At 39.0% G+C, this 24,295-nt stretch overlaps 1 pseudogene; it reads left to right on the top strand.

Moving 5' to 3' along the window:
- Positions 1–3,312: 3,312 nt before the first annotated feature.
- On the top strand, positions 3,313–4,115 carry LOC107797014 (BURP domain-containing protein 3-like; annotated as a pseudogene).
- Positions 4,116–24,295: the final 20,180 nt, after the last annotated feature.

The raw sequence follows: 24,295 nt of genomic DNA, 5'->3' as shown, positions 1-24,295 counted from the left end.
CTTCTTGCATAGCTTTCATCCACTGGTTCTTTTCTGGATGGGACAACACCTCCTTAAGATTTTTTGGATCCCCCTCATTACTGATGAGGACATACTCTGTGGAAGGGTACTTGCATGACTCTACCCTTGGCCTCTTTGATCTCCTCAGAGGTTGAGGTTGTTCTTCTCCCTGAGTGGGGTGCTCCACTTCCTCGACACCTTCATCAAGTTGCTCCCCCTGCTCGGCAACCTCGTCGGCCATACTTTATGCACTTGTGGGATTGTTAGAAGTAGAAGGAATAGTAACAAAGTTAGGAATTATACCATTCTTCGCCTTTTCTGACATATCAGCAGCAGTTCCAACTTCACTTTCTCGGAAGACTACATCTATGCTTCTGATGACCTTCTTCTTTACAAGATCCCACAGTCTGTACCCGAACTCTTCATTTCCATATCCGATAAATATGCAGGGAACAGATTTATCATCCAGCTTTGTTCTCTGCTCTTTTGGTACATGTGCAAAAGCTCTGCAACCGAACACCTTCAAATGCGAGTAGGACACCTCCTTGTTGGTCCAAACTCTCTCTGGGATTTCAAACGCCAACGGAACTGATGGACTCCTATTGATCAGGTAACAGGTTGTTTGAACTGCTTCACCCCAGAATGACTTAGGTAGTTTAGCCATTCTGAGCATGCTTCTCACCTTCTCCACAATGGTGCAGTTCATCTTCTCGGCTACGCCATTGTGCTGTGGGGTTCCAGGAACTGTCTTTTCATGTCTGATCCCATGACTTGAACAATACTCTTCAAATTCCCTTGAAGTGTACTCACCTCCATTGTCACTTCGGAGGCACTTTAGCTTTCGACCCGTCTCCCTTTCTACTAGAGCATGAAACTTCTGGAAAACTTGAAACACTTGATCTTTGGTTTTCAAAATATAAACCCATAATTTTCGTGAAGCATCATCAATAAAAGTAACAAAATATTTGTTACCGCCCATTGATTTAATTTCCATTGGGCCGCAAATATCAGAATATACTAAATCAACTATATTCAATTTTCTTTCAGATGATGTCTGAAATGAGACTCTATGCTGCTTACCAAATAAACAGTAGTCACAAGGTTTTACCGTTGTACGTTTGACATAAGAAATAAGTGATTTCTTGGCAAGAATCTGCAATCCCTTCTCGCTCATATGACCCATTCTTTTGTGCCACAAATCTACAGAAATCTCATCTTGTGCCGCGTTCAATTCACCTTGGCATATTTCTGCATTTGTCCTATACAACGTGCCACGAGCAACTCCCTTTGCAATCACCAATGATCCCTTAATGAGTCTCCACTTTCGATTTGCAAAATAACTCTCGTATCCATCTCGGCCTAAAGCAATTCCCGATATCAAGTTCATCCGCAAATCAGGTACATGCCGCACATCCTTTAGAACCAATGTGCATCCGACATTTGTCTTGATACAAATGTCACCAATCCCCGCAATCTTTGAGTAACTTGTGTTACCCCTTCTCACTGTGCCGAAATCACCTGCTACATATCTGCAAAAAAGATCTTTTACCGGTGTGGCATAGTAAGATGCCGCTGTGTCAACCACCCATTCCGACTCTGGACCTGACAGGTGCATGCATTCTTCTTCCTCATTTATAAAGAGGACAACATTATTATTGTTTTGCACCATGGCGGTTGTGTTGTCGTCATTCTTCTGGCCACTGGTTTCACCTTTTCCCTTCCTTGGATTTGGGCAATCTCTTTTGAAGTGACCTGGTTGATTACAGTTGTAGCAATTTCTGACTCTTGATTTGGATCAGTTCTTTGACTTCCCACGAGCTCCGGATCTACCATAGTTGTTCGAACTCCTTTGATAACTCCTGCCTCTACCTTCTGTGATGAGAGTCTGTCCTTGATTTTCAGGCTTCTTTCTCATCTTCTCATTGAGTAGAAGAGCCGATATGACATCTTTCAACTCAATAGTAGTCTTACCGTGCAGGATGGTTGTTGCCAAATTATCGTACGAAGATGGCAACGAGTTCAATAGCAAGATGGCTTTATCTTCTTCCTCGATTTTCACTCCGAGGTTGGAAAGCTGTGTGATTAGTCCGTTAAACACATTTAAATGTGACAAAAAATTCGTACCTTCACTCATGTGTAGGGCGTATAACTGCTTTTTCAGGTACAATTTATTTGTCAGCATTTTGGACATGTATAGGCTTTCCAACCTTGTCCAAATTCCATGTGCAGTGTCTTCATCAATGATGTTATTTACCACATCATCTGATAAGTGCAACCTGATTCCACTAGCAGCTCTTTCATCCAAGTCAGCCAAATCCTCAGCTTTCATGGTATCATGCTTTTTGGAATCAACATCTAGAACCTTGTGTAATCCTTGTTGGATGAGCAGATCTCTCATTCTTCTTTGCCATGTTGAGAAACCGTTATCTCCGTTGAATTTTGCTACCTCGTACTTTACTCCGGACATTTATTTTTCACCGAGTATAGTAGTACCGATAGTGAATAGTATTTCAGTGAACGAGCAGAACCTGTGCTCTGATACCAGTTGTTGGGAATAAACCCCTTGCCAAAATAATATTCACGGTAATAAAAGTGGAATAATAATGTAGCACCGAGATACGGTAATTAACAAGAATAAAAGAGTAACAACGACACCAAGATTTTTACGTGGAAAACCCTTTTAATAAGGGAAAAAACCACGGCCCCGAGAGGAGCAACTGATATCACTATAGTAAGGAATTTTACACTTTATAGGTCGGAGATAAATACTCCAAAGACCACTACAACACTCAAAAGAAATAACCCTCTTTTGATATTCCCACCTCACTACAATATCGCTCACTCTCTATTTTCCTCACAGACTATTTTCTTATACCTTGTCTGTGAAACCTCACTCTTTCTTTCTCTCTTTGTTGGTGTGTAGAAATGAGAGTTGAAGCTCTCCTTTTATAGCCAAAGCTTCACCCTCTAAAGTCTACAATATTTGACAATATACACACACTTTTCACAATTCAACAAAGTTGGCTATCAAACCAAAGAAATTCAACAAGGTTGGCTGCCAAACCAAACTAATTCAACAAGGTTGGCTACCTAACCAAACCAGGTCAACAAGGTTGATTACCAAACCAAAAAAACTTTTGTTAGGCACATGCCTAATATTTCTTCAATGAGATGGACATCATCAATGGAGTTCATGCTTTGCGTCGTGCTGCTGCAGAGGATGAGGTTCGTCATCTCAAAAGGGAAAGCCGTTACATGCATCATGCTACCACCGTGAATAATATCCAACAAGTAACTGAAGGAAACAGTGCCAAGAGTGATGTTAAAGATAATTACCTTTACCAAACCTTACTTCTTAGAAAAGAAATTGGAGAAAGGAAAAGTAATCAATTTTCCATCTCTAAAAAATAAAAATGAAGCACCTTTTTTGTCTCGCCAATTTGTGGATCGATTCCCTTCTTATTGGAAAAAGTTCCAGAAATTCTAAATTATTTTTTAATAGATAGTAGCTCAAAGGATGCTCAAACTATTGAGGAAACTATCAGACATTGTGAAGAGCCATCGATGAATGGAGAGAAGAAAATGTGTACTTCTTCTTTGGAGTCTATGGTGGATATCAGCTTAAACATGCTAGGAACAAATAATGTTCATGCAGTTACAACAGAAGTTGAAGGGGAAACTCAAATGTTGCAAAAGTACACCATTGAAGAAGTTCAAGAGATAACTGATGGAGATAACTTGGTATGCCACAAACTTAGTTATGCATTTGCAGTTTATAATTGCCATGTTGGAGGACGTACCAAGATATTTATGGTATCCATGGTTGTGCTGATGGAACAAAAGTTAAAGCAGTATTAGTGTGCCACAAAGATACATCTTTTTGGAACCCCAAAGGATTGCCTTTTGTACTGCTCAAAGTTAAGCCTGGAACTACCCCTATTTGTCATTTCCTTCAGGATGATCAGATCACCTTTATTCCTTCTAAAGAGGCCACTAAGCTATCCGACAGCTAAGTCATAGATTGTCGTGAAAGAATTTGGTGGTTTGCCTTTTGCAGTACTCTGCCTTTTATCCGTAATGTATATATTTTTATAATAAATGGATATGATTCTGGCTTTACGGTACATATTTTTCTTTGATCTCTAATGATTTCATGATCAATATCCGGGTGAATAATTTAATTTTCGAGGTCTAAAGTTGCGAGAATATTGCAAAAATTCAATTTCAGAAATCCCAGTTGATTGTTAAATTTTAGAAATGTCATCAGATAACCAGCGAGTCTTTGGTGTGTTATTCTACAGCAGTAACACTGATAACATCATAAGTATTTGATTCTTTTTTAGTTTTATACTAAGTGAGATGGTGCTTATATAAAAATTATGCAACAACCTATATGAGCGTAAAATTAATTGTTAATCAAGTAATATTAGAAATAAAAATAATGTATAATTTTACTCCAAGCTCTACTATGCCAAATACGTATCTAAAATTTGATTTTTGCAAAAGATACTGCTCAAAATAAGTGGACTAATTCTGAAGATTAGGCGAAAGCTCTCTCCGACAAAAGTAAAATTATTGATAATTAAGTACTAGTAAGTATTCAACCAAGAAAACCTGCCATGTTAATTATAAATGTTGTTTGATGACATGATTAATCTTTAATAACTATTTTACTCGCACAAAAGGATGAATCTGGTGGTGTAGACTGGTGCCTTTAACCTTTTCCTTGAATTAGACTTAGTCTGGAGCAATTGTGTTAATCTTCACTTACACTTACAGTCAATATTGACAAATAATATCTGAAACTAATCATCTAAATGTGATAACATCCAATCAAGTAAAAAAACTTGTTCCATCGTAACAATCAAAAGGGGATAGAGAAAGAATGTGGAATAACCTCTACTGCAGCAAACATAAACGAAAAGACAGTAAATATTAGAAAGATAAATCCTTTGAAGAACCTAATAAACTTCTAAGAGCTTGTTCCGACTTCCGATGGCCTTAAATTTGATATATACTAATCAGAGATGTTGATAAAGAACTAGTTAAGAACTATGGACTTAGAAAAGTATTTGTTCAGCAGCTGAAATTAAATTTTAAAGTTTAGTGTCATCCATCAAAAGTTTAAATTTTTTGAGGATGGTGAGGATGATAACAAAGGACAGATAAATAGAAACAATTGAAGCGAACAAGATATGATTTGATATGCCCTCTGTCAATTTACACCATGGATGAGTAATTTGTTCCTTGATTGAGCTCCATCGAAGAGCTCTAGAAGCTTCGCATGAAAGAGAGAAGGAGAAGTCTGGTTCCGAGAAATGAGAGAATGAACTGTGTTTTGGTGTTGCTATCTAACAGTGTATATATACACGAAAACAAGACAAAAGAAACTAACTCTAACAGACTGCTAATTGATAGTTAAGCCACTAACTTACTGTAACTAACTGTACAACATGTAAAGATAAACGTTAAGATAGTAAAAGCTAGACATAGAAGCATAAAACATAAATACAGCTCAATACTCCCCTCAAGATTGAGGTGAAGGTTTCATGCCCAACTTGCTTAAAAAAGAAGAATGTTTGACACCAGTTAGGGCTTTGGTAAGGACATCTGCTAGTTGAGCACCACTGGCAATGTGATGTAAAGAAATGTGGCCCTCGTGAAGTTTGTCTCTCACAAAATGGCAATCAACTTCGATATGTTTAGTTCTTTCATGAAAAACAGGATTTTTGGCTATGTACAGAGCACATTAGTTGTCACAAAAAACTGAGACTGGCTTAGGATAAGAGATAGTAAGCTCATCAAAGAGTCTTCACAACCAAGTCAGTTCCCCTGCAACATTCCTCAAGGACCTGTATTCTGCTTCTGCACATGACAAGAAAATTATTTCTTGTTTCTTGGACTTCCAACAAATTGGGTTGTTCTGAGTAGGACTATATATGCAGTAACTGATCTCCTAAAATCTGGGCAAGCTTCCCAATTTGAGTCACAGTATCCCTTCGGACTACAGTCAGAGTCATTGGACAGCAAAATTTCTAGAGTGGGATCACTCTTCAAATACCTAAGCAAGTAAAAGGCTGCTTTCAAATGTGGTTCTCTGGGATCCTGCATGAATTGACTGAGATATTATACACTGAAGGCTATGTCTAATCTGGTGTTATAAGGAAGTTTAATTTTCCTACAAGTTTTCTGTGGTATGGAGGATCTGACAATGGTTTTCCCTCTTTGGCCCTCAACTTCTCATTGGGATCAAGAGAACTAGAAAGACTAATGTAGGAGAGGCAGTCATATTCCTTTAGCATGTCCTGGGCAAAATTTCTTTGTGAAATGATCACACCATCAGCTGTATACAAAACTTTAAGGCCATGGAAATAATATAGTCTTCCCAGATCCTTGATCTTAAACTGGTATCTCATCATCAACCGGTTGAGGGACAACTAGGCTGCTGAGCATCTGGATCATCTCCTTAGTAGTGTGGGAAGTGGCAACCGGATCCTGAGACTGGCCTGTCACACCTCCTTTTTCCGTCCCCGCGAAGGGTGAAGGAGTTTTTTCCAATTAAAGGACAATCGAAATGGGATTTGTTTGTTTATTTCAGAGTCGCCACTTGGGAGATTTAGGGTGTTCCAAGTCACCGATTTTAATCCCGAATCAAGGAAAAGAATGACTCTGTATTACAGTCCGCGAACCAGAAATCCGGATAAGGAATTCTGTTAACCCGGGAGAAGGTGTTAGGCATTCCCGAGTTCCGTGGTTCTAACACAGTCGCTCAACTGTTATATTCAGCTTGACTATCTGATATAATACATATTATAAACTTATATGCAAATTTTATCCTTTAGCCGCTTTTATTATTATTATTATTTTTATAGAGAATTGCAACAATGTGAAAATATATCTCGAACCACGTCACATCAATGTACCCGTGGTTATTGACATATTTCGACTCTGTTGAGATTTGGATTTGGGTCACATAAATGTGCACCCCAGTTTAAAGAAAATTAAATTATTAAAGGCGCGCCTACAGCGACTAGCGTATCCATTACTTTGGGTAGGGCCGTAAAAATTTGCTACACAGTCCATTCCGAAGTCTAAGCAATTTTTAAAATACATATTTACCGAAGGCCCCGCACTTTTTATATTTTTATTCAGCGAGACTCATCTCATTCTTTTTAGAAGAACGGTCCTAAAGTGACTACATTTCTATTTAGGTTGGTCTCTAAAATAAAAGAAAATAATCCTAGTTAATTACATGCTAAAAAAAACGTAACATATTAATTGCTAGATTAAGACAAATGTTATTGGAAGAGAAGATTACTAAAATTGAAATTATAAATAAAATACGACATCTACAAATAACATATTCAAAAGAAACCAATTAACCTATAGCTAGATTAAACTCGCATTGTTAGACGAATTGATTCATTGGGACTAAATGCTTTTCAACTATTTGAAACTAAACCCACCTTAATTACTGGTGCTTACAAAAGTTTGTTGAAGCTAACTCGTTAACTTGGATAACCTATCGGATTAAGGTTCTTATCCTTTCTACATTGAACCGCGCTTCAAATATGTCAAGCCTACGGATTCTATAAAATTAATGGCCTTTTTATTTCTGCCTAAAACTGGCAGAACTAAACCTATTCAAACACTTACCCCTTCAAACCAAACAAATCTCCTTTTTAAACAAACGAGCTGTCTGAACCAAACCTTAATACCTAATTCACATAATTAGTCCAAATTTATGCCTTAACTACGTTTATCAGCATGTTCACGATTAACTTGTTATTTCAGACCGATGCCGGCTCCAATTAGGATTACCTAAACTTGTTTAATTCCAACAACTCAATATACTTAATTCGAAATGAAATAGAATTCTAACTAACATACACTGGAAAACTATTAATAGTTTACAAATTACAGTTTATAATCAAAAGCAAATAATTCTAGCCGAATATAAATTCCATCGTCCATATTCTTAATTTGAATTACAAAGGTAGATTATACACCTGCCTATCATTTGACTATTAAACATGCAAATACAAATTAAATACTTGACTACTTGAGTATTTCTTTTCACTACAACAGCCGCATCACAATGATTCGAAAGTGTACCTGATAGTAGAAACAGAAGAAGAAGGTGAAGATCAGTAGACCAGTAGCTAACAACAGCGACAATCAGCACCAAGCAGTACAACAACAACCAGTAAACCCAGCTCAAACGAAACTGAAAACCCAACAGTACCAAAATGAAACACAGACAGATGCAAGGAAACAATAGTTTCTGATTTTCAAATACTTAAGAAAAGCAGCCTGACAACTCTTAGTGCAAAAGTTCAAACTCAACACTAACTCTTAATGTAAAAGTTCTGATTTTTTTTTGAATTTGTTTCCTCTCCTTTTCCAGTATTTTTCCCCCTTCTCTTTCAGTCTCCCTCCCTCTTTATACAATTTGCCCGACCCTTCTTCTTTTCAAAAACCAGAATTTCCCACTAAAAATCTGCTCTTTTTACTTTAAATCCCATTAAGGAAACCTTTTCCCTAATTTTCAGCCCCCACTCCTTTTGTTCCCCATTATCACATTAAATTAAAGACATTAACACTCCACTAATAACACACTAATACTAACATATTATTCCTATTGTTTCATTCCCAAATTGCCCCTGAAAACCACTGTGATTTACTGTCCTAGCCCAATACAACTACTGTATCAAAATCTGTTTAACTAGTCAATTAACCAAAACTGACTTGATTAACAGCTAAAACCAATTCAGCCAGCATTTTACGGCAGAAACTACATCAAATACGAAGGTTCCAGTGATTCAGAATAATGCTCATACTCAAAACAGCATCTGAACTAACCGGATGACTAATAATTTGAAAATTATAAACAACAGAATGTCAATTGATTCAAACTATACGAATGACCTACTCAATGAAACTTAATTGAACGATTACGTATTACAACTGACATTGATCAAATCAGCAAACAAAGAAAGAGACAATTCGGGTAATTTCAGTGTTATTGACAGAATTAAAATGGAAACTAACTAATCGACGCAACTTATTAATCGATCACACACATAATAATTACAGTAATCATAAACAAATGACAAATTTGGACCAAATAAAAGGTCTATTGAGATGAGCAGAATTAATTGATAAAAATGGAAAATTAATAAAACTAAACTAAACAGATACATAGATAGAAAAACATGAATACAAAAATGAATAAAATACCTCAGAAACTCAGAAATATACGGACCCAGGCTCGAACTTGAATTTGGACATTTTTGAGGTCGAACAAACTTTAATCGAAGTATTATCAACTGAGAATACCTCGATTAAGGTCTATTAGACCCCAAATCTTCATTTAATTGGACTGATTCCATGATTTGGATTTTTAGGGTTCTTGAGGGTCTGATTTGGGGTTCGAACACTTTCGGCTTGATTCGAACCAAACCTTCGTTGGTGTAGGCCTAAGGGGGGGTCAGGTGAGTGTTAGGTATCAATTTGGGATGGTTTGGTGTGAGTTGAGTTATGCTCGAATCTTCGATTGAAGATTCGAGAAGTTCCGGGAAGATTCGAACCAAACGGTTACCAGATTCATGAAGAGGGTGGTCAGGGGATGTTGTGGTGTTAATTTGGTGGTCATAGGAATAGGTGAAGTTTCAGACGAACTTTTCGACTGCAGATTCGAGAAGATCGGTGATGATTCGAAGGAAACTAGCATCAGATCTAGAAAGAGGATGTCGTGGGGAAGCTAGGGTGTTAAGGTGGTGGCCGGCGGCGTAGTTGCCGCTGGGTTTCAGGTGAAGGGGAGCTAAGGCGGCTAGGGTTTGGGTCTGTCTCCGAAGGAGACGATGAACAGGAAGCGGGGGGGGGGGGTGTTTGGTTTGGGGGGTGGGGTAAGGATTTGGGGCTTATATAGTGAGGGGTTGTTTTGATCTTAACCGTTAAATCTATTACGATCAATGGTCAGGATGAAAGGGGTTAAACTTATACGGTGTCGTTTGGTTTAAACAGGGGTATGGGTTGGCCCGGGGAGGGCAAATTGGATCGGGTTATGGGGAGGCCTTGAAGCCATTGGATCAACAACGATGAATGGTCCTGATCAAATACAGCCATACGACGTCGTTTGGTTTAACAAGAGAATTGAACTGGATCGTTAGATCATCTTGATCGACGGTCCAGATGGAAAGTTCCAATACGACATCGTTTAGGATTGGCTGCAGGTGGACTGGATTTGGCTGGGTATAGAGAAAGTTTTGGGCCTCATTTTTGGTTTAAAGTTTTTTGGCCCAGATCTGATTGGCCCTATGTTTTTAATTCTTTTCATTTTCTTCTTTTAATTAACACTTTAACAAAAATTCTAAAAATAAAATAATAAATGTAAAACCAAAATCAAACTACAAAATATTAACTCTTATCAACAATTATCACACAAGTAAAAATATTTTAAAAATAAAATCACACGATGACACACTTTAAATGCATATTTTCTTCTTTTAAAACCAACTATGGTTTATTTAATTCCAAAATGTATTTTTATTTTATTTTATCCTTTTACATAAACCAATGATTAATTAATTATGAAAATGCAACATTAATTCCTAAATGCACATGTACCTATATTACCATTTTTATGTATTTTTCTTTAATTAGAATAAAATAAACATGTACAGATAAAATGCTACGAAAAATTCAAAATCGTATACAAAGAAAAATTATTTATGATTTCTTTTGAAGTAATTCTTGTGAGGCAAAAATCACGTGCTCACATGGCCGACTACTGTCTCTGATGCTGTCTGTGCTACTGGTGGTGCATGTGCTGCTAGGGGTGTTGTCTCCACGAGAAAGTCCAATGGTAAATCACCAGCAGATGTAATCTTCTCAATCTCTTTTCTCAGCTTGTGCCACACCCCCTTTTTCCGTCCCCGCGGAGAGGAGTTTGGGTTTCGACATTCATGAGGTATAATGACTCATTTCCTTTTGGGAGTTGGGTATTGCGTTTTTGAAGAGTCACCACCTAACGATTTTTAAGGTACATTAGGGCACCTAGAGGGTTTATCTACAACTATGTTTGATAACTAGAGATAGATAGGGTAAGGGCTTGAAATTATCCTAAGGGGAAGGTGTTAGGCACCCCTCAGGATCCACTAGTGTGGTTCTCGGCCAGAAAGTTTTTGTGAATTTGTGCAATTAGCAAATAAACAAGTAGAGGCTCAAATAATAGGGGATTTAAGTTTAAATACTCAGGTGTCTGAAAACGATTAAGGAAAACAAGGTTTTGAAAAGAGTTACAACCTAAGGGTGATTATGAATGTAAAAGGGGTGTCCTAGGTTTGTTTGTAATATGGATCACATCAATGCAATACCCGGTATAACACCCCTCAAAAGAGGGGATACACGTGGTATTAGCGCACCGGTTATCATATCCATATCTACCCTCCCCACCCCGTGAAGGTAATTAAAGCGAGGGTTGGTCTCGACCACTATTGCATGCTGTTACCCGTCCCTTCCTATCAGTCCCGGGGGAATTTTAGGACTCCTATTCCTATAAGAAGGAAGTTCTAGGCAGACCCTTAGGCAAAATACTAATGCGACATACAAAACAAGTATGACTGCATTTAAAGGGGGAAAACATAAAAAACAAGCAGAAGGCTCAGTTATACCTCCACAGATAATGCACATAGATAGCATGACTATACATAGTTAAGGTTTGAATTTAAAATCCTAAAGCAGGGTGTTTAAGTGGTAACATCAGAACCAAATTTATTACATGACTCTGAAAAGAAGTCCGAATCAGGTTTGCCTACTGATTTTAACAGTTGATAATTAAACAAAGGCAATTCCAGCTTTATTTAAGTCATTACCTAAGGCATGCCTAGGCACAAAACGAGATGCAGCAGTTGTTCCATGTCATTAAGACAGTTTGGAGATTATTTTTATTACCTAAAACATGTTGTTCTAGTTGTAAAGATTATTGCCAATTTTATTTAGAAAACATCACAATGTGAAAATTATTACTTTACTACTCCTTTCATGAATCAATAATTAACTAGGCATCTTAAACGAAAATGCAAACAAGATCCTAGAACATGGTATCTAATATGCACATGCAAATTGCAAGGTTGTTGAAAACAGAATCGTTAAGGCATGATTTCTAAATGTACACAAGACTTGTAGAATTTTTGAAATAACAGCTTTTTATACCAGTGTTGTTATTGCCCTAGGAGCAGGATTTCTAAGTGATAGACATAAAGCATGGACTAATGAATAAAGTGCTGAAGCAAGAAACATAGGTCCTAAGAACATAATTTTCTAATGCATGTATGAATCCTAAACATGGTTTCTAGTGCACAATTAGGAGTATAAGCCTAATAACATGCTTTCTATCCTTTAACAATTATAGCATGCATATTTTCCATCCCTTTTCACTAGACACCCCAATACTTGTTTACAAATTATTACTAACCATGATAGAATTACATAAGAAATGAAAATTAAGAAGTTACAACTACATGAAACCTGATTCTGACTTCCTCTCTGAGTTATGTAATGAATCGCCTCAAATGCCAATGTTGTTCCAAAGCCTTTCTCATAAATGGGTGTGTCAGAGTTCCTTAAGGACCTCAAGGGGTCCTGAGAAGTGCTCACACCCAAATTGCATAGCCAAGAGTAAATGTAGTGTGGAAGGGCCAACTCTTATGTGTCCAGGTTCAGAGGGAGCTCAAGGGTCCCAAAGTAAGGCTCACATAAGAGGGGCATAACCTAATGATCTAAGAGTGCATGTGAGAGTGCTTGAAGCAGTTTTAAAAACAACATGTTTGAAATAAGTTTGTAGAACAACAGAAGAGTTTTGAAAAGGAGCAAGGAATAGGAGCAACAACACACATACAGAACCAGTTCAGAGTAGCACAACTTTAGCAATTACAAACAGGGGAAGTAGGGGTTGGGGACATAGAGGACCCAAATTAGAAACACATAATTAATCATGAATCAAGTACATTAGGAGACATACTGGTTGAGAGACATAAACAGGAATAAGTAAACATGCTAATTACATTTGAACAAAAGAGGGCAGAATTTTAAGTATGCTAAGTAAAACAATAAACAAAAAGTGCAACAGCATGAGCCATTAAGTCAGTGCAGAAAGAGATAGTGATTGACAATAAGGGAACACATAGGTTTGAGTTTCAGAATTTAAACTAGGGACATACCAGTTGAAGAGGCAAAGTGCAGGAAAAGAGAAGTAAAGCAATCAGAATTCCACAGTCTAGCCTTGATTTTCAGCCGACTAGACAAGGCAGTAGCATAAGTAGTAGAGAAAGAAAGAGAGTTTGAATGTGTAAGCGTGTGTTTTGAACTCAGTTGTTCGTGTCTTGTTAATGAAAAACTTAAAGAAGAGAGGGTAGATTATTTATAGCTTTGAAAACAAGTAGAAAATAAAGTAACAAGTAAAGTTTTAGCACAAATATGGAAGCAATCACAATCAGAGTTAATTAATACAAGTACCTCCTCTTAATCAAGGAGTTACAGCTCAAACAGATACTACAAGGATAATTAAGGAAAGAAAATCAGTTTGAGAATGATTAATTTTTACCATATAAGGGGTGGTAAAAGTATAGATTATGTAATTGAGTCTAAGTACATAATATACTTAATTTGGGGAAAGTATTCAGTAGGGGTGAAACATCACAATAAATAAGGGAAGAGAATCAATCAACTTAAACAAACGAGTAAAATTTTAGGGGTTTATAAGAAAACCTTTGCAATCAGTCGTAACTTGAGGAAATCAAGATCAATCAAGAAGGAATCATGATTCTACACTTCGACATATAAATAAAGAAGAATTAAAAGAGTATCAGACATGCGAGGCCAACCATATTGGCAAAAGAGGCGACTAGATGAACACAAACATACAACATTAACAAGAGCAGGTTAAAGACTCATTAGCAAAAGAACCTACTCAAAGCATGGTAGTCAATAAAGCCAAGTAGTCATGGCTAACACATAGAACCAGAGTGGAAAACCAAATTAACAGGTAAGAAGGTCAGAAACAAGTAAAGAAAGCCTTTAAACTCATAGTAATAAGTGAAGAAAAGCTTTTAAGAAATTAGGGTTTCAACAATAGTCGAGTTAAAAAATGGTAAGGGATCAGAATCAGTCAACAAAGAAGAGTATCTAAACAAAAAGAACTCAATCGAAACAAGTATATATACAAAACAAACAAAGACAGTTCCAAAACCTCGGATAAAACCAAAGGTACTTAGGGTTTTCAACGCGATGAGTCAGGTAGAGGAAAAATATAAACAAACCATTTAAACAGAGTCAAATTATAAGATAATACTGAAAAATCAAAGGAGAAGTCTTTTAGAAAAGATTAAGAAAACCCTAATCGTTAAAGACAGAGAGTCTCAATGAAAGAAATCAGAAAACGTTTGAGAAAACACCAAGAAGTTCATAACATGCACAGATCTAAGACAAATCTGAAAGAAAATCGGAAAGCTCTTAAAGCTAGTGTTTCAGAGAACCCAAAAAAAGTGAAAAGACTTCGAAAAGTTACCGATCTAGCCGGAAAAGCCATGGATCTGACTCGAACGGCCATGGATGGCCGGAAAAAGGACCATGGATAGAAGTTGAGCAAGGTCTGGACTAGATTTCTTCGATATCTTTCCATGAAATCACGAAAATAGGCAACCAGTAGACATAGGAGACTGGTATACGTCTCAAATTGCCATGGGAGTCCATGGATTGAGTGAGAATCAAAGGGGATTAGGGTTAGTTTGGGTGGCGGTGGCTAGGGTTTGGGTGAGGTTGCAGAGAGAGTTGGAGAGGAAGGGGATTCAAGGGCGGCGAGTTAGTGGAAATGAATTAGGTTAAGGGGGTCGTTTGGGTTTATTTTATGCAGGTGGGATAGGGACCGTTGATCTGAATGATCAACAACCCAAATTAAATGGGGTAGGTGAGGATCCAGGTTTGGGTAGGATTTAAAAGGGTTAGGGTCGAGTTTAAATCAAAATTATGCTGGGAATTGGGGGTTTGATTTGGGCTAGGTTTGAAAACCAAATGTGGCTACGAGTTAAATAGCCCCTTTTTACCTTTTAATTTATAAAAATAGTAAAATAGTTTCTGAAAATTAATTTAAAAGGCTAAAATAATTTATAACACAAATTAACAATTTAAAAATACAAGACCCAATTTTATGAATATAAAACCTAAATAAACCTTAAAAGGGCTAATATTGCAATTATGTACAATTTAGCTTTAAAAATACTAAATAAAATTATAAAAATATGTAAAAATTAATTTAGTCATATTTTGGCATATATATAAAAATCCAATTGATGAATCATCAAAAATAATAATTTTGGAAATAATTATTGAGATTTTATGGATATTAGGGGGAAATAAATTAATTAAAAAACCTTTAAAATTATGAAAAAATAATAAAATACTTGGACATGCTCATATATGCATACATATGCTATTTTGAAGTTATTTTTCATACTGAAAATATACAGGGAAAAATTGGGTATCAACAGATGTCCCTTTTTACCTGGGAAAGATGAAAGCGTTTTCGGGTAAAGAAATGATGACCAATTTTGACCGAGCGAAACAGTTTGAAGAGGTTAGGCCGCACCCTGGATTTTGAGCTGCCTACATATCCTTGGTTTTATAGGAATCAGGCCATATGTAGTTCAGGATCCATCTACGGAGTATACCGATGAAGATCTTCCAAAAACGGACGCAGTATCTAGAGCCGGGTGAGTGAGAGGTTTTACGGGAATGGTTAGGTTCGATATTGCTGTGGGAACCAGAGCGGTATCGCTCCTGCTAGGAGGTAGCTGTTGCTCGCCGTCTTACCTACAAATAAGTAATATAAGCATATATTATGCGTAAATTTAAACATGATACAAATTTCTGTTGGACCATGATGTTGTCTTCAGACGGTGAGGATGATGTCATTAGACCATGATGTCCTGGGCCATGAAGCATAAATTCGCAGGCCATGAAATGATGTTCTCAGGCTATGAGGATGGTGCCTCAAACCCATGATGCCTTTGAATAATGATATGCAAGAGATTGAAAGAGATCCTCAGGCCATGATATGGTGTTCTCGGGCTATGAAGATGGTGCCTCCGAACTATGCCGCCTTTGGATGAGTTGGCGATATTTCACCCCATGAAGGATACAGTAGTATGATGTGGACAAAATAGAGCTTAGTCTTGCAAATTGAAGGGCAGAGCTTATCCCGTAAGAATAACGAGATAAATAGTGCTTGAGATAGCGCTTAGTTTTGAAGAAAATTAGAGGCGGAGCTTAGACTCGGAAGGCAGAATGATAGCCTTATGCAGAAATACAGATGGATACAGCGTTTAGTCTCGGAAGGTAGAATAGTAGCCTTGTGCAATGCAGATGCAGATGGAAGTAGAGATTAACCTCGGAAGGCAGAATGGTAGCCTTATGCAAAGATGCAAATGCAGATGGAGGTAGAATGATAGCCTTATGTAGAAATGTAGATGGAGACAACGTTTAGTCTCGGAAGGCAGAATGGTAGCCTTATGTAAATTGGAAGACAGAATAGTAGCATTATGCAATGCAGATGCAGATGGAGACAACGTTTAGTCTCGGAAGGCAGAATGGTAGCCTTATACAATGCAGATGCAGATGGAGGTAGAGCTTAACCTCGGAAGGCAAAATGGTAGCCTTATGCAAGAAATAAAATAACAAATGATGGTAGAGTTTTCTTAGCTGATAGCAGATTGCGGCATTGTGATTACTGGGAGCATTATGACATACGGGACATCAGTTGGTGTGTGCTGATAGCAAATGTTGGCAAGTGCAACAGTTCTGAAAATCGTATTTTTGAACAATGTTGTACAATGGGCGTACAGTATTTTAACGATGTCGCAATCCTAGTGCCTGCATTCAAAGAAAAATCGCGAGTTTTGTAAATGGGAAGGTTAGTTCATATCCTCGCTAGCTTTTGCTTGACTCGCTCAGCTTTGATCGGGTGATATCATCTGTATCATTGGGGTAGTACTTCTAAACAAAGCAGTTTCAATAATAAACATGCATGATTTTGTAAAAGTATGACATAAGTGTATAATAAAAAAACTTTTAGATGAACCGACGACTGTGACATGGTTCGGGACATTGCAACCTCTCTTGCTACGGAATTTTAAGGGTCCTCCTCAAAATTCTGCCCCAGTTTGATGGGTTGACGTTTTTGACTTTTGCTCGTGCGATGATCGGCTGAAGTTACTTCAGAATTTTGAGGATTCTCCTCAAAATTCCGCCTCAGTTTCCAATTGCAGGGGAAAATGAAATTTTTATTGAATTGTGACCGAACCCATAGGGATGCCTATGTATCCCCTCTTAAATAGGAATCAGGTTAGACGTAGTTCAGTTTACATCATATAAGGAAAACATAAAGATTACATATAGTAACGCTTGACTGCATCTGAGTTAATCGGCTTTGGCTAGACTTCTCTATCTATTTCTGCAAGTATGAGGGATCCTCTTGTTAGAACCTGGTGAACCATGTATCGACCCTGCCAGGTGGGAGAGAACTTCCCTTTGGCTTCATATTGATGCAGAAAAATTTTATTTAACACCAACTGCCCCGGTGTGAACTGTCTTGGCTTGACTCTTTTGTTGAAGGCTCTGGATATTCTGTTCTGATAGAGTTGACCATGACAAACCGTGTTCATTCTCTTTCCATCTATAAGGGCTAGTTGCTCATAACAACATTTTCCCCACTCTGCGTCATCAATCTCAGCTTCTTGTATGATTTTTAGGGAAGGAATTTCTACCTCGACGGGGATAACAACCTCTATACCGTAAACCAGCATATAGGGGGTTGCCCCGGTTGATGTGCGGACTGTGGTACGATATCCTAGTAAAGAAAATGATAACTTCTCGTGCCACTGCTTATGTTTCTCTATCATTTTACTTAATATCTTCTTGATATTCTTTTTGGCGGCTTCTATAGCTCCATTCATCTGAGGCCTGTAGGCTGTGGAATTCTTGTGTCTGATCTGGAAAGTTTCGCACATAGCTTTCATTAAGTCACTGTTGAGGTTAGAGTTGTTATCAGTAATGATTAACTCTGGAATCCCGAATCGACAAACAATGCGGTCGCGGACAAAGTCTGCCATGACTTTCTTAGTCACTTCTTTGTAAGATACAGCTTCGACCTATTTGGTAAACTAGTTGATGGCTACTAGGATAAACCTGTGTCCGTTGGAAGCAACATGCTCGATTGGTCCAATAACGTCCATTCCCCAGGCGGCGAACGACCACTGTAAGCTTGTTGTGTGAAGCTTGCTTGGAGGTACCTTTATCATGTTTGCATGTATCTAACAACGGTGGCATTTCTGGACATACTGGATGCAGTCCATTTCCATAGTCATCCAAAAGTAACCATCTCGGAGTATCTTCTTTGCTAAGACAAAATTATTCATATGTGGACCGCAGGTCCCGACATGAATTTCCTCTAGTAGCTTGGATGTTTCCTTTGCGTCAACACATCTTAATAATCCCAAATCAGGAGTCCTCCTATACAGGATTCCTCTGCTCTAAGTAGGGTTCGCAAGCTCTGGGTATTCTCCTTTTTCCAAATATTCCTGGATATCATGAAACCAAGGCTTTCCGTCTGCTTCCTCTTCGACATGGGCGCAGTAAGCTGGCCGATCATGGATCTTTGCTGGAATAAGATCAATGAAATTCTTGTCTGGATGCTATATCATAGATGATAGGGTAGTCAATGCATCTGTGAACTCATTATGGACTCTGGGTATGCTGGAATTCCGTCTTCGTGAACCTCTTTCTCTATTCATGTACATGATGCACGTATCTTGGAGTTCTTGGTTGCCCATTCTTCTCGTACCTGATGTATAAGTAAGTATGAATCTCCAATCACTAGCAGCTCTTGAATGTTCATGTCAATGGCCATTTTGAGTCCTAAGATGCAGGCTTTGTACTCGGCCATATTGTTGGTGCAGGGGAAGCTGAGTTTGGCAGACATCGGATAATGCTGACCGGTTTCTGATACTAGGACTACTCCTATGACAACTCCTTTAAAGTTTGCTGCTCCATCAAAGAACATTCTCCAACCGTCATAGGGTTCTACAATGTCTTTTCCTATGAATGATACCTCTTCATCAGGAAAATATGTTTTCAGGGGTTTGTATCCTCCATCCACAAGATTTTCGGCAAGGTGGTCTGCCAGTGCCAGTCCCTTGACCACTTTTTGAGTTATGTAAACAATGTCGAACTCACTCAACAGGATTTGCCACTTGACTAGCTTTCTAGTAGGCATGGGCTTCTGAAAGATGTACTTCAAAGGATCCATCCTCGATATGAGATATGTAGTATAGACACAGAAGTAATGTCTCAGCTTCTGAGCTACTCAAGTCAAAGCACAATAGGTGCACTCTAATAGAGAATATCGAGCCTCGTATGGGGTGAACTTCTTACTGAGATAATAAATGGCTTGTTCCTTCCTTCCCGTTTCATCATGCTGCCCTAGAACGCAGCCGAAAGCTCCATCTAACACTACAAGGTAGAGTAGTAAGAGTCTACCTGGCTCGGGCGGGACTAAGACTGGTGGTGTTGACAGGTATTCCTTGACTCTGTTGAAGGCCTTCTGGCAGTCATCGGTCCATTTGGTAGCGGCATTCTTCTTCAACATCTTAAATATTGGCTCACAGATAACTGTAGACTCTGCTATGAATCGGCTGATGTAGTTAAGTCTTCCAAAGAAACTCATCACTTCCTTTTTATTCTTTGGTGGTGGTAGTTCTTGAGTGGCTTTGACCTTTGATGGATCCAGTTCTATTCCTTGGTGGCTCACAATAAACCCAAGCAATTTCCTAGCAGGAACACCAAATGCGCACTTTGCGGGGTTTAGTTTCAGGTTGTACCTCTGTAGTCTGTTGAAGAACTTCCTCAGATCTTCCATGTGGTTAGTGGCCTTCTTTGACTTGATAATAACATCTTCCACATATACCTCTGTCTCCTTATGTATCATATCATGGAAAATGGTAGTCATGACCCTCATGTAGGTGGCCCCTGCATTCTTCAGGCCGAATGACATCATCTTGTAACTGTACACTCCCCACGACATAATGAAAGCCATTTTCTCAGCATCTTTCTCATCCATCTAGATCTGATGATAACCAGCGAAGTAATCGACGAATGACCATAACTCATTCTTGGTGCAATTGTCGACTAGGATGTGTATATTTGTCAAAGGGAAGTCATCCTTCGAACTGGCCCGGTTGAGATCCCGATAGTTGACACAGACTCTAACCTTCCCATTCTTCTTTGGCACTGGCACAATGTTGGCTAACCATGTCGGGTATTCTACTACCCTAAGAACCTTAGCTTTGATTTGCTTATTAACTTCTTCCTTGATTTTCAAACTGATATCAGGTTTGAGCTTTCTGAGCTTTTGCTTTACCGGTGGACACATTGGATCGTTTGGCAGTTTGTGAGCCACAATAGACGTACTTAGACCAGTCATGTCATCATATGACCAGGCGAATATGTCCTTATACTCCTTTAGAAACTCTGTGTATTCTTTCTTCTCTAATGGCTATAGGTGAATGCTGATCTGTGTCTCCTTGACATTTTTTGCATCTCCCAGGTTGACAATCTCGGTCTCATCCAGGTTGGACTTAGGTCTGTTCTCAAAGTTCTCAACTTCTTTGACAATATCGTTAGGTATGTCATCTTCTTCTGAATCAATGTTCGTTTGTTGTGTTGTCTCATTGCATGTCACAGCCATTACTTCATCAAGATAAGTAATAGTAATGCTGTATAGGTAAAGTAAGGAGAGAAAACGATAGCAATAAATATTAATTCATAAGAAAAATCAAAAATGCTTTTGATAAATTGGGTAACTGTTTTGACATTGAAAACCTTATTGCGGGAATTGAAAAAATGCGAAAAGAAAATCATTTAGTAAAAAAAACAATGAACAATGCTTATTTTAGCCTTGCTACCCCAAGGCACGTCGGGCTTTGGTTGTCTTGATGGTCCAATTCTTGAGCTGCGCCCCTCTGCTCACAGCCTGTATGGAAAGGCCTTCCTCCCCCTCCTCCTCGAGAATAACACAACAGTCCATATCAATGTCCTCTAAAAACAAGTTCTTCACTGCTACAAGTGCTTCTTCTTCATCTGACCTATAAATAATGTCGGCCTATTGGAAGGTCTGCTCCAGATGTGGTATTGGCTGCTCTAGTGGATAGTAAGGACCGCGCCATGGTGGTGACCAATTATTAAATTCTTCCCAGGTGTATTCATATCCTAAACTGAAGGTAGTGCTATGTTTTTTCAATTTTATGGGCTTAGATATTCCTTGTAGGTTCTTACCGATCCCTTTGCTAGGTTCGTACCCGCTCCAATTCAGTATATTCTCGATTTTTCTATCCCACAATTTGTCTTTTTTGACAGCATTGAGCCGTTCGATATGGTGGTAAGTTTCTCCACCTAGCTTCCTTCTTCCCTCGATCGCCGGAATGGTCTGGCGACTGTATATAGGGTTGCTACCGTCACCGTAAATGATAACTTCCTAGTGATTCCATTCTAACTTTACTGCTTGATGCATCGTTGATGCTACGGCCCCGACAGTATGAATCCCTGGCCGTCCCAGTAGCAAGTTGTAAGATGCTGGTATATCTATCACCTGGAAATCGACCTCGAACCAGGTTGGTCCCATCTGCAAGCATAGAATAATCTCACCAATGGTGGACCTCTGAGAACCATCGAAGGCTTTCACATTGATTGCTCTGTCTTTTATCTTGTGCAGTCCTTTACCTAGCTTCTTGAGTGTTACCAGCGGACAAATGTTGAGGCTAAAACCTCCATTGATCAGGATTCTGGTGATGAAACAATCTTCGCATTGTACGGTGATATACAATGCTTTGTTGTGCCCCAGCCCTTCAGGTGGCAGCTCGTCCTCATGAAAGGTGATCTTACGGCTTTCTAGAACTTGTCCTACCATATTAGCCACTTCCCCGCTAGTGATGTTACTTGGTAAGTATGCCTCACTTATCACCTTTATCAGAGCATTCTTGTGTGCCTCAGAATTGTGCAGCAAAAAGAGAATGGAGATTTGTGCTGGCGTCTTGTTTAACTGGTCGATGACCGAATATTCCTTAACTTGTATCTTCCTCCAAAGATCGTCCAGCCCTATCTTATTGAGAGGTAACTGATTGGAGTCCTGCTTTCTTGATTCAGCTAGATGTTCAGGGGTATAGACTCTACCAAATCTTGTCATACCCTGTGCTGCAACAGTTTCTTCAATTTTGACCTTGCCTTTCCTTCTTGCCTCAGCTGTATAGTCCTAAGGTACAATATTTGTATAGAATGGTGTCATGGTTGTCATCGCCACTGGGATTGACACGACTATCCTTACTCCGAATGAAACATGTGCCTTGGGTGGCAAAACGGCAACCTCAAATGGTGCAGGTGCATTTGCTGGAGACACGAATTCAACCTCAATTCGTGCCTGTGCCTTTGCGGATGGTGCTGCTTCAAACTTAAGTGGTACAAACATATTCACCTCAGCGTCCTCAGACGGTTGGATCTGGACCATGATTGGAGTGAGAGTAATTGTTGGTTTCTTTGATCGCCCTCTATGATCAACCCGATTGATCCCTGGGGATCCTAGTCATCTTCTATTTCAATCATGTGGATACCTCCACCCTTATGGTCTAGCAGAGGGTTGTTGCGGACATTTGGAGCGGGTTCTTTTGAAACAATGATCTTGTTGTCAATCAAAGACTAGAACTTGTCTTTCAAGGAATGACATTCATCGATGGTGTGCCCTTTCATGCCGGAGTGGTATGCACAAGATTTGTTTGGGTTAACCCACTAGGAAGGATTCTCATGGGTTGCAGTAGGGATAAGGGCGACATAACTAGCAACTTTGAGTCTCTCATACAGCTGGTCAATGGGTTCAGTGATGGCTGTATATTATTTTAGAGGTCTACGATCAAAATTAGGTTGAGGTCTAGGGAATTTTTGGCGTGCATGGGGTGATTGATAGCAAGATGATTGAGCATTATAGATTTGGTAGACATGAGCGAGTTGGGAGTATCTGGGTAAGGTAGGTTGATATGTAGGAGGTGGAAATGACTGATAAGTTGGTTCCAGAGTTTGGTATGAAGGTGAGGGTGCTTGGCAATTTGGAATTGGCTGGTATGTGAGTGGAGGTGTTGGGTAAGTTTGGTATTTGAGGGGAGACTTGGTCCTTTGTGCAACCATCACGACCCCTACGTCCCTTTTCTTGGACACACCACCGGACTGTAAGGCCTTATTTGTAGCTTGTTAGGCCTCGAAGTTTGTAACCATACCGCTTTTAATACCTTCTTCAATTCTTCACCCAACTTGATGATATCGGAAAATTGTGGTTCTCAATCATCATCAGCTTCTCATAGTACTGCGGGTCCTGAGCCTAGACAAAGAACTTGTTCATTTTCTCCTCTTCTAAGGCAAGTCTGACCTAAGCAGCTTCGGACCTCTAGCGAGTAAAATACTCGCAAAACATTTCCATGGGCTTCCTCTTCAAGTTCTGGATATGGAACACGTTTGGTGCATTTTCTGTGTTAAACCTGAATCTATCTATAAAGTCAGATGTCATGCTTACCCAACTTGACTATTTCTTGGGATCTTGGATGATGTACCAAGATAATGCATCTCCTTTCAAACTTCTTGTGAAAAGCTTTATGCGGATTCTTTCATCCTTCCCTACTCCAAACAGCTTGTCGCAATTTGTCCTTAGATGGACCCTTAGATCACCTGTACCATCAAATATTTCGAACTTAGGAGGTTTGTACCCCTCGGGCAGTTCGACATCAGGCTGTATGCAAAGATCCTCATAGTTCAACCCCTCGATTCCAATGCTTCCTTCAACACCCTGAATTCGGCTAGTCAATTTTTTACGTTCCTCAGCCAGATTCTTGATAAGAAGATCCTTTTCATTAGACTTAGGTGTGCTTGAGATAGGTTGGATAGAGTGTGTCATGGTCTCCACATAGATAGGAGTGTTATGGTGGCCTGGTGTATGGGTTTGGAAATGGTCGTTTGTGGAGTTTTGGGGTTCGTGGATGAGTAGTGGAGTGTTGTTTGGGGTATGGCAAGTGTTGCATTGGTTCTTTGGTGGAGCAACGTGATATTGAGAAGCGAGATGATTCTGTTGTTTTGGGATATTTTGAGGAGGTGTAGAGTTTTGAGTGTTGGGGAAGTTGACATCTGGGGTGCTGAGGGAAAATGATAG

Source organism: Nicotiana tabacum, chromosome 3 (genome assembly GCF_000715075.1).
Source record: "Nicotiana tabacum cultivar K326 chromosome 3, ASM71507v2, whole genome shotgun sequence".
Taxonomy (NCBI): Eukaryota; Viridiplantae; Streptophyta; class Magnoliopsida; order Solanales; family Solanaceae; genus Nicotiana; species Nicotiana tabacum.
This window is presented reverse-complemented; position numbering and strand designations above follow the sequence as displayed.